Source organism: Trichosurus vulpecula, chromosome 4, assembly GCF_011100635.1.
Source record: "Trichosurus vulpecula isolate mTriVul1 chromosome 4, mTriVul1.pri, whole genome shotgun sequence".
In the NCBI taxonomy this organism is placed as follows: domain Eukaryota; kingdom Metazoa; phylum Chordata; class Mammalia; order Diprotodontia; family Phalangeridae; genus Trichosurus; species Trichosurus vulpecula.
In genome coordinates this window covers 149,648,354-149,660,440 of record NC_050576.1, presented here as the reverse complement: position 1 = coordinate 149,660,440, position 12,087 = coordinate 149,648,354, and positions in this window count along the sequence as shown.

Here is a 12,087-nt window from a genome sequence, read left to right as displayed (position 1 = left end):
ATTTTCTTTAAAAAATCAGTAGGCACCAGCCGTGATAGCTGGATAAGCTTATGATAAATGAAATTGATTATATTTTTATATACAGGAAATGACTCATTGCTGATGTGGGAGTCATTCTTATATCAGCTATTTGTGTATAGTCTGATTACTGTCTTGTTAGATCAAAGATTAAAATTAATATGAATGAAAATGAGAAAGTATATGGTATATAATTAAACCAACTCCATCCTGACCTAGTTAAACAAGTTATTAATGCTGAATATTGGATAGTACAGGGTAGAAAAGATGTATATAGTGACTATAAATTTCCTATAGACACTTAACCAATGTACACCAATGGCCACAACATGGTAAGACCAAAAGATCCGTAAAATCTCTTTTAATAAATAAGTGCTTAACTAATTTGTCAAGCAGAGAGATATAGCATCCAAGTACAACATTGTCTTAGAATATAAATTCATTTATAAAACCTCATAGAAACATTTACTTCATCAAGCAATGAGAAAATACAGGGTAAAACCAATGTGTAGAAAGTTTAGCAAAAGATCCAACTAAGCAAAGTCACCCCAAAGGTAATTAACAAAACTGGAAAAGTGAGAATACAAAGATGATAGATGGAAAAGATCTGCAAAGAATTTTATTTTTAAAACCCTTTTTATCATCAAAGGCAATGAAGCTGCTACATTTGGACTCTAACATCCCAATTTGAGATGTTTCTAGAGATGTAAATGTCACTGAAGAGATAAAAAGGCAAAAATAAGTAGAATCGAACAAGTATACAGTAGGAACAAGTATACAGAAAGAAGTTTGAGGCCAGAGGCAACACAATTTTGACAGTGATTAGAGATAAATTCTCAAGGTTTCAGAAAGGAGAGATTCCAAAATTCTAAAAGAAACCTCAGACATCACAATTTAAAAAAGTAATTAAACAAAATCAATAACTACCAACCTATGTGGTCAGTTTCCTATCTGTACAAAAAATTGTTTGAATAATCTACATATGCATCAAGGGCATCCTTGATGAGAGGAATAAGCTTAGATTTCGTTGACAGTCATTATGATAATGGATATGTATATATTTCTAAACATACAGAGAAGCAACAGTTTTAGCAATCAGCAAGTTATTTAAGGTAAGAATGATGTTGCTATAGTATACCTTTATGCATTTACCATCTACAAAACTATAGTGACATGAGATTGCAAGCCCATGCCACTTGTTTACTAATCTAAAAGATTACATGTTGCTAGGGTTATTAATAAGAATAATTTTTAATAATTATCATCATTATTAAATAAAGCCTATTCCTAAGTTGTGGTATATCAGAAACATCACACAGACAATAAATATGTAGTGACAATATAATATATAATTGTATAAATATAGTATTATAAAATAGCATAATATAAAGCTGAACTTTCACATATATGTGCTATATTTCATTAAAATACTATTTATAGGATTCAGACACATTTCTCAGTAAGTATCTTGAATTTATGGAAAGTTAAAGCCATTATCACAGTAATGGAAGATGAGTTCATTTCTTCAGAGCTCTCATAATGTTCCTAGTGTTCTTAAGTGCTCCCTAAGCACAAATGAACTTGGGGGTTGCAGTAAGTCATGAAATTTCAAGCCTCAACACCAATTAGCATTGGATTTGATACATTTTAACATCAAGATAATTGTATCTTATAAACAATGCACATTAATTCAATTACTCCAAAAAATCACGTTAATCAGTAGTATTAATTTCTAAAAAACCGAAAGAATGAACTCATCGTAATAGAAGCAGAATGTTAAATAAATAAACTTACCCTTATATATGGATAGCTACTGCTCAACCAGAAATATATATATATGTATGTATATATACATACACACACATATATATAACATATATGTATATGTATATGTGTATGTGTGTGTGTGTGTGTATATATATATATATATGGTGGGAGGCACAGTGAGCTTATAAAAATTGTCTGGTGGTATGGTGGGGAGGGAAGTAGATTTTATATTAAGTAAGTATTCTTGGCCATTATCCCTTTATAATGTGAATGGGAGCATAAGGTAGTGTGCAATTTAGATGACAATGGATTGACAGTTTTTATATGAAGCTAATGAAATGTGATTGAGTCCTTCAAAAGATCCAAGAGCAGTTCAGTCACCTGGAATCACACAACTACATGAACAACTGCTCTGTGATAATAGAGATTGATCAGTGTCAGGTGCTGCCTATCACTTGCTGCCTATCTTTTCCCCACCTCCCATTGCTCAATCCCCAGATTATAGTTATGTACACCACTCCCTCGAGGGCACAAGTCATTCGTGTTTGGAGATGGTAGGAAAGCTTCCGGGATTGGGGCAGTAGTACTGGTTCAAAATAAAAGTTTTTGTTGCTACAGCAGCATGATACTTATTGCCCAGACCCTGGCAGAATTCTTGATACTTTCTGCCCATACTCTCTTCCTAGACTCCAGACTTATTGCACCTGCCTCTCCAATTGTTTAGGCTTTTTAATGGTACCAACTTCTCCCAGTCATCACCACTTGAAACTTTACAATCGTATTTGTAGTTTTCCTCTCCTGCATGTCCCAATATCCAAACAAATCACTGGATCCTGTTAATTCTTCCTTTAAAATGTTTCTCACATCCATCCTACCCCCTGCCCTTTTCCCATTCCCCCGGCTACTACTTTAGTTCAGGGACTCAATGTGTCATGTCAGAACTACTATTTGATCCTTCTAACTGGGATTCCACCATCTAGTATCTCTTTCTCCCAACTTAATCTGAAAACCAGAATTCTCCAGTACCCTCAAGGAAGTTTTGTAGGTGTCTCTACCACTGGCTTAAGCCCCCATTCATTATGTCCCCTCAGTATTAAGGGTCCTCTCTACCCAAGTTTCATTTAACCACTTAATAGTAGTATTGGGTTTTATAAGGGAAGATTTTCTTCAAAGACATACCAAAAATAAACATAAAAATATTCCCCTACTCCTTGAGGAGGTATAAGCTCTCCATTTCAGTCTTTGGGGAAGGCAGGGGACTAAGGGTCACAGCTTGACTTAGTTTCTATTTAGCATGGTCCCAGCGAGTTCAAAGTCCAAAGTACCCTTTGGCTCATGTCCTAGCACCTTGGCTTCTCAGGCTTCCTATATGGGCTGGCAACAATGTTTGGTTTAGAATGTCACCTCCAATGCCATAGAGGCTTGAGCTCGCCTGTCCAGGGACTCTACCACTCATGCCTGCAACTGAAGAGGACAAACAAAATAGATCAAACCCCCCAAGCCTGTTTCTTTTTTTTAAGCTTTTATAAAACATTTAATTATTGATAATATACTAAAGTTTCAGTATTCTAGTTGTTTCTGAGGGTAATGGTCTCCAGGTTACCCTGGCAAAGAAATGAATGAATAAAATGAAAAGAATTAGCAGTAAATGCATTGTCTTTTGTCCTATGAAGTTTTCTCTTAGTAGTATGGATGAATCTGTATTAGCTCACTGACATCCTAACCCAGTTCCTGTACCTTTTCCTTATAACTAATGACACGGTTTGCAAACCAGATAAAAAGTTATCTGGTCACTTTTAATTTTCATCCTTTCAACTATCTATTAAGTCAGGCTTTATATAAGGAAGAAAAATTATTATCAATTTGATTTGAACTAAGCTCTTGTTCTCCCTAATCATCCATTAATTTAGACTGACGTAACACCCTTTGTTAGTCTTTTTCTACCTGAGTGTCAGGTGGTCAGAAAAACATTTTGACAACTCGGAGACAAATAATGTACTACTTCTTGATCCTGAGAGCAGATTTCCAAGCCTGTTTCTTAAGGCCACAGTGACTAAAGAAGGGCAGAGGTGGCCCTTTCCCCAACTCATCTTATTTCATGGTGCCCATGCTGTTGGAGAACAGATCTTCACCCTTCCTGGGCACTGATGGAAGGAGAGAGTGACACTGTCCATATCTGATAGTTTAAAATATGCAGTCTATTCTGGCTATGCAGCCAATGGAAAGAGATGCCAACAGAAGATACCAAGGGGCATCTAGATGACACAGGGAGTAGAGCACCGGCCCTGGAGTCAGGAGGACTTGAGTTCAAATCTGGCCTCAGACACTTGGCACACTTACTAGCTGTGTGACCTTGGGTAAATCACTTAACCCCAATTGCCCTGCCTTCCCCCCTCCAAAAAAACCAACAACAAAACAAAACAAAAAGAAGACATCAAGGTGACAGATAGAAACATGGAACTGGAATTCTAGGAAGAGATTGGGGATAGAAATATTCATAATGTATCTGCATCAAAGTGATAATGAAACCAAAGGGAGTAGACAGTATAATTAATAAAAATGCAGAGAAAGAAGGTCAAGGGAAGAATACTGTAGCCTTTGAAGGAGGGGGATGGGAATGAGGAGCCAGCAAAAGAAATAAAGGAGTCATCAGATAAAAGCCATAATTGAAGTCAAAGTCAGAGAAGGTGTGAAGAGAGGGGTGATATCAAATGCCAAAAAGAGGAAAAGAAAAATGAGGACAGAAAAAGGCAATTGGTTTTGATGATAAGGAGGTTATTAGTAACATTGGAAATAAAGATAACACCTGCTTCACAGGGTTTTCCTCCTTAAGATAAATTAGATTGTATAGGTAACATGCTTTGCAAATCTTGAAATGCTACATAAATAATAAGCACAATGACAAGAGTTAGTATTTATATAGTGTTCTAAGGTTTGTAAAGGAAACCTTTACATGTATGGAAAACAAATACTCATAAAGTACATTTTTAAAGTGAACACTTTACGCAGATGTTTTCCTGTTTGCTCTCACAAAAAGCCCAAAAGGTAGGTGTCATTTTTATCCCATTGGGATAAGGAAATGGAAGATGAGATATATTGAGACTTGTGCAGGGTCACAAAATTAGTAAATCACTGAGGTGGGATTCCAAGGTCTTTCTGACTCTGAGTCTAGCACAATATGTGTTATAGCATTTATTACTATTATTATTGAGTAGTAGAAAAAGAAGCCAGATTATAAGATGCTAAGGAGTGAGCGGGTGACAAGGGAGGGGAGTCAGTGAATATAAACAAATATTTTTAGAAATTTGGCAGTGAAAAGAAGAGAGATGGGATACTAGCTTGAAGGGAATGGCAGGGTTCATGGAAAGTTTTCTTTTTAAGTTAGGGGAAACACGTGTATATTTGTAAGCTAAGCAGAAGGAAGCTGCATGTAGTGAACTTAGGGGGAAGACAGGAGAGGGCCAATTTAAAACTCGCAAGAAAATCAGTCTTCATATTTTACAGTCATACTTAAAAAAATCTGATTGACTCTCTACCTTTTTCTGTCAGATATGGCCTCTTTTGTGCACTTGTAACCACATCCATTTTTAAGATCAAAAATGAAGACCCTAATGCAATCTTGGTCTGCATTGTTAGTGAGATAATTTCTAAGAATAAAGAAGGGTTAGTCTCTCGGTGCTCTGCCCTAATCAGACTACATGTAGATTACTGTACTCAATTTTAAGTTCCATAATGTAAGATAGACAATGATAACCTGGAGAGTATCCAGAGTAGAGAACAAGTGAGGTAAAGGTCCTCCTGAGTCCATGTCATTATGGGAATAGGTTGAAAAAACTGGGGAAATTTATTTTGGAGAACAGAGAAGACTCAAGGACCAGACAATCAAAACACATTCCTTGAACGTTTGCTATTTGCCAGATACTATGATAAGTGCTGCAGGTACAAAAAAAAGGCAAAACAATCCCTGCCTTCAAGGACATTACATTCTAATTGGAGATGCAACGTATAAAGAAATAGGTACATTCAAGATGATAAATGTTTTCAAGTATTTGAAGAGTTGCCATATGGAAGAGGGACTAGACATTTTTGTGTCCCCAAAGAGTAGAATTGGGAATTATGAGCAGAAGTTGGAAAGAAGTCAACTGAAGCTTGATGTCAAGAAAGAATTCCTAGAAATTGGTAGCTGTCCAAAAGTGGAATGGGTTGCTTCTGGAACTTTGCCCTCATTGGAGGTCTTTAAGTGGATATAGGGTCATCACTTGCCTGGTATGCATGTATGGATTTCTTTCAGCTATGGCTTGGACTAGATGGCTGCTGAGGTCCCTTCCATCTCTAAATCAGTCTCTCTAATTTATAATGATACCTTCCATCATCAACAGCAATTCCATCTACCAGTTGGATACTTAAGCCAGCTAGGTGACCTAGTGGAAAATGTGCTAGACTTAGAGTCAGATATTTCTGAGCCTCGTATCCCTGGGCAAGTCACTGAACCTCTTTCAGCCTCAGTTTCCTAATTTGTAAAATGGAGATAATAATAACACCTATCTTGAAGGATTGTTGTGATCATCGTATAAAATGAGCTAAGATATGTAGAGTGCTTTGAAAACTTTATAGTACCATGTAAATGCTAACCATTATTACCATTTCCACTATGTAAACTGCAGACTGCAGGATTACAATCCATGCTAAAGTAGAATTACAAATTTAGATCATGTTGCATTAATCTATTTGGTTAGTATTTTTTTAAATGTAGCATATTAAATAAAAATTAAAAATAATTCAAATAATCATCAATGATCCCAAAACATAAAAAATTAGTGAGAGTTCTAAAAGTGGTTAAATATATTGCTGCTTTCTTCTAAATGGGGTGTGGGAAATGGGTCCAGTATAACATAACATATATGTATGGTGGGGGGGCATGAATTAGGTACTGCAATACTCCAAAGTAGCTGTGATGTGATGTGACTGGCACAAATCACCATCTTCCACAGAGCATCTCAATAGTGGAAGCCTTACTCTAGTTGTAGTATTTCACAGATACCATTGGAACTCTTGGATGATCCACCTGGTGTCCTACACTCCTACTACATAACTGGCCCCCTTTCTTTTTCAGGCCTATGTAACCTAGACAATGCTTTTTATGCCACTTTCTGACCACAAGTGAGAATCGATAATGTGCTACAGCTTAGTTACACCCACCACATATCTTTTCATTGCCTTATGGTCACTTTCAACTTTGATTTTTTCTAACATGACTCACAAAGTGTTACTACTTGAAAACTAGTGTCAATGAAAGGCAGCCTTTTGTAGCAAGGAAGAGTTTAGGCTCATTCAAAGCTCCGTACAATTTCCCAGATGTAACACAAGTAAACTGAATCCTCCATTTCATTCTGGACCCAGCTCATTATTCAGCTACAATGGGATTTTCTAACTACAATACTGGTAGGCAACTCTGCAGTTACTGAAAGTATCAAAGAGCTGCCTAGAGTTCTGGGAATTTAAGTAACTTTGCCCAGAGTCGCGTGTGGCTATTACTTGCTTCTAAATTTAATCCTTGCTTATTACATAGCCTAGGGCCCTCACTCTGGAATGTGGTCCCTACATTCAGGTTTCCTTCTCAGTCTAGCCGAGATCTATGACCAATAACTGGGTAGGGACCAATACAGCTAGCAGTTGACACCTGTTTCTACATTCTACACATCCCCTAATTGTTACTATTCTTTCCTCCCTCAAATTAGTCTATATTCAAATGTATGCAAATTGTTTATCATTACAATAGACTACTACTATTTACATAAATTGTGAATGAGGTAGACTGGTAGCCTAAAAGCTCTTATAGGGCAAGAATTGTTTTTATTTAGTCTTTGCATTCTCAGAACAAACACAGTGCATTGTGTACTTGAACAGAGTACTAACTTAATAAATGCAAGCCAAACTGAATTAGATTATAGAAAGGATTGATCTAAATGGACCTCTGTGGTGCTTCCCTACTCTTGAGTTCTGGTAATTCTGAGTTAACCTTCAGAGGGCAAATATTACAGTAATAGGCTGCATGCTAACTTTCACTATGATCTTAGAAAGTCTCAGCTCTTCAATTCACACTTCGTCCTGCCTGGACCCGATGAGACTTACTACTAAATGACTTCCTGCAGTCATTTTTAGAAATATTGTATGATTTCATCTAGCAGGTACTACACAAGAAAGAAGAATTGTTGGATAGGCACTGAAATAAACTAAATCTTATTTGTTTGTAGCACTAGGGGGAGACAAGACACATAATGGTGTGAAATACATGGTTGGAAAGAATTTGTTTATACTATGCCAAGAAGGTTTTTGAAAACAAATTATTTGAAAAAATATTGCTGAAACTTCTCCATTAAGTTGCCTACAATCCTATATTTTGCTCAAGGTAAACATTCTTGGATTCACCAGTTCCTAGGACAATGCAACAAGGTCAATGTGGTTTTCTTTGTGGTCAATTGTTCCTTTTAAAGCTTGCTTTTGGAAATCTTTATTGACCGATATGAAACAGTCAACAAGCTAGAAAGTAAAAGCACAAAGGCACAATTATTGCACATGTCTTCCAAATTTAATTTGGTGGGGCTGGGGGGAAGCTTATTCACTTGAAACACTATCAGAAGCTCTGAAGTCATGTAAATATATAAAAAGCCCCAGTAGGACAAAATTGTAATGCCAACAAAAGGATTTTGAAGATATGATGGATAAAGAAAGAATGTCATTGAATGTAAAGAAATAGACATTTGAGGAGTAGTAGTAGTAGTAGTAATAGTAGTAGTAGCAGTAGTAGTAGTAGTAGTAGCAGTAGTAGTAGCAGTAGTAGTTGCACTAGCAGTAGTAGTAGTAGTAGTAGTAGTAGTAGCAGTAGTAGTCGTAGTAGTAGTAGTAGCAGTAGTAGTAGTAGTAGTAGCAGTGGCAGTAGTAGCAGTAGTAGTAGCAGCAGTAGTAGTAGTAGTAGTAGTAGTAAATAATATTTATATAGCACTTTAAATTTGCAAGTTCTAAGTTGAAGGGTAAAATTTTAAAGTTATCTCATTTGAGCCTCAAACCCTATGAGGTAGGTGCTAGTATAATCTCCATTTTACAGGTGAGGAAAATGAGACTGAGAAAGGTCAAGAGAATTCTCCAAGTTAACACAGCTAGTAAGCAACTGAAGCAGGATCTAAACTAAGGTCTTCCTGACTCCAAGTCTAGCATATTATCAGCTACACCATCTTGTTACCTAAAATTCAACTGCTCAGTAAAATCAGAATTTTCTATTTTTTTTCTTCCAAGATGATTAATTCTGTATATTGGGGGTGAGAAGGGAGAGCAGTGTGAGACTATGAAAGAGCATTATACATTGAATAATTCAATCTTACTTGCTCCAAAGAAATCTTATTTGCTCCAATGAGAGAGATAAGTGGATAGGATATAATAGAGAGAGATGCAGAAGGGTCAGTAAAAGAGACAGAAATGTTTGAGACCCAAACCAAACAGCTAGTGGCACTATGAAACACCATGAGGACCATAAATAGTTCTACAATTAAATCATCATCATCATCATCATCATTATAGTACCATACATTTGCATAGCACTTTACAAATTTGAGAGCTTTTTTACATCAATTATCTTTTTTTGGACCGCTTAACAACGTTGTGTGGTACCTAGGCCCAAAATTAAATGAAAGAAAATAAAAAGAAAATCTGGCAAGGAAGTACTCAGAAAATAATGCCAATCAGGAAGAAGTCATCTTGACACATGGTTCTTGGCACTGAAAAATTTTTGTAGAGAATAAAGCTAACATTGACATTAGAGAAATGGAGGCAAGAACAGGAATAAGCTAAATCGGAGTAGTCAGAACTGGTGCATACCACAACGGAATGAAAAAGAAACAAAGGTTAGCAAGGTGAATTTGAGAATTCTGAGCAAGATACTGAGCAAGACTGAAAAAGGGCAATGACTTTTGGGAATAAACCTAGAATTAAAAAAGCTGGATTAGTAGGTGTTTTTGTTTAGTAATAAGAATAGCAACATATGGTGGCTATGATCCCTAAAGATGGACATTATTTTACTGAACTAATTAATCCAGGCAAAAAAAATCACCTAAAAATAAAGAGCCTCTGAGCCCTTTAGTGTGGAATTGTGAGGACAGATGCAACAGAACCAGAATAGTAACTTATCGTATATTCTCTAATACAATTAATATGTTTTTGGAATTCAATAAAAATAACTGTAAACCCAATATTACACTTGACTCACTGTGACCTTGGGTAGAGAACATAGCCCCTTTTACCTTGATTTTCTCATCTGCGAAGGAAAAATAATTATGTAATCCAAGCTTTCTAACAATTTATGAGTAATGCCATTATATTTTCAATGGTCTTATAAGTGCTAAGTTTTTTTTAAAAAGAGAGTGATAAAAAAAGTTACAATTCAGAGTGGCAAAGCAGTTTTCCTATCTTACTTTCAGGGCCTTTGGCTTTATATGGTTATTTCAGCCCTGATATTGTCAAGATTCTAAGACCTTGGCTTTCTAAATCCCCTCTAGTTTTCACATAGTTGCAATATTTAGTAAAGTCTTTCATTGTTTGAATTGGCAGTCCTGTTAGCGGCTGAAATCTGTAACTTTAACCACTAACAGGAAGACAGTAGTCCAGACTTGTTTCAGTGATTAAAATGAGTGGAGGGTTTTGAAACCACATTCTCTGCCTAAAGCTTCAGAAAAGTTTGTAGAAAACCCACTGAGAAAGATAGAGAACTGAACATTACAGTGTGCTGATTTATTTTCTGATTTATAGGCACATATGATACTTCGAACTTTAGTTATATTAACTCATCAAAGGGACGTCAGAGAAGCAGATCCAGCAAAGAATCTTGTGATTGAGTATTTGAAGATATGCAGATAGAATTTCAAATAATGATTTTATCCACATTTCCACATATTCATCCAACTGTGATGGAAGTCGGAACTCAATTTAAATGTTTATTTCATTTTAGTTTTTCAAATTTGGAAGATGAAAGGGAAATCTAATAGAAACTCGCTGCCTGAATGTTTGTCTAATCTTATTGGTCATCTTTTGCATATTTATTATCTTATTTCCATAAGAAATCAAGGGTATAGAGTATTTAGTTTACTTTGTACAGTAGTCTCAAAAACCAGTGAATAACAAAAATGCCAGTGGTACAACAGTTCAGTTTTATGAGCTTTTATCAGGCTTACATATACCATAATGTGGTTTCAAAAAAGAGTTTAAGAATATCTGTCATTTGGCCTCTGTTTAATCATATTCCATTGTAGATATCTGAAGGCTTTTGGATTTCATAGCTCCCAGGTTGGAGGTTGAGGTAATGGGCTATATGGCAAATTATGTGGTCAAATTTTTTGGACACTTTTGGGGTGATGGAAGAAGAATTATCATAAGCATCTCATTAAGCACTCATCTTTTCAATTAGTTTTTTTTGCCTCAATTTGTGTCATTGTTGCTAATTTTTTAAGGTAAAACTTTAAGTATTTTTGATCATTTACATCCATAGTGAATTGGCTTTCAAATCAATTAAGTTAAATGGACATTTACTAAGTACCTACTATGTGCAGGAAACTGGACCAGATATTGAGCATATAAAAATAAAGAATCTCTACTTTCATGGAGCAAACATTCTACTTTGAAATTTTGCTTTTTTAAGATAAGTTTTTTATTGGTATCTTTTATTTTTTATCACTATAATTTCCCCCACAGCAAGAGAGTCATCCCACATAATAAATAATATTTTTAAAGACAAAAAATAAGAATGAATGAGTGATCGAATAAAGCATTTATGAAGTGTTTACTATGTGTAAAGCTCTGGGTTTACAAAAGCAAAACTTTTTAATGGGGTCAGGGGAGGGCATTACATATATGGAAGGTCAGTCCTTAAAGTACAGTAGCAAAGAAGATGTTAATACATCTTTTTAATATCTTTTCCATTGATAAAATGATATTTCCTGATGTAAAACTGTTTAATAGTACAGACACCTTAGTGGCAAGAACTTTTCTTCTCTGGGTCTTCAATACTTGTGGCTGAAGCATCTGTAAGAGTAGCTGCCAGGCTGTATCTCCACCAGGGGTTACTTTCCAGGATGATGGCTGAGGCCACTGGGCTGGATGCTTTGTTATTCTCAAAGCTCTTGGGCTCAGAGTCCTGGGCTACCTCCAACAGGATCATAGGGCAGATGGTGGTCAAGGTGGTAGTGATGGTGGTGATCTGACTTGCCTGGCACATGCTGTCTCCTTTCTCTCCCTCATAGTGCCTTGCTACTTCAG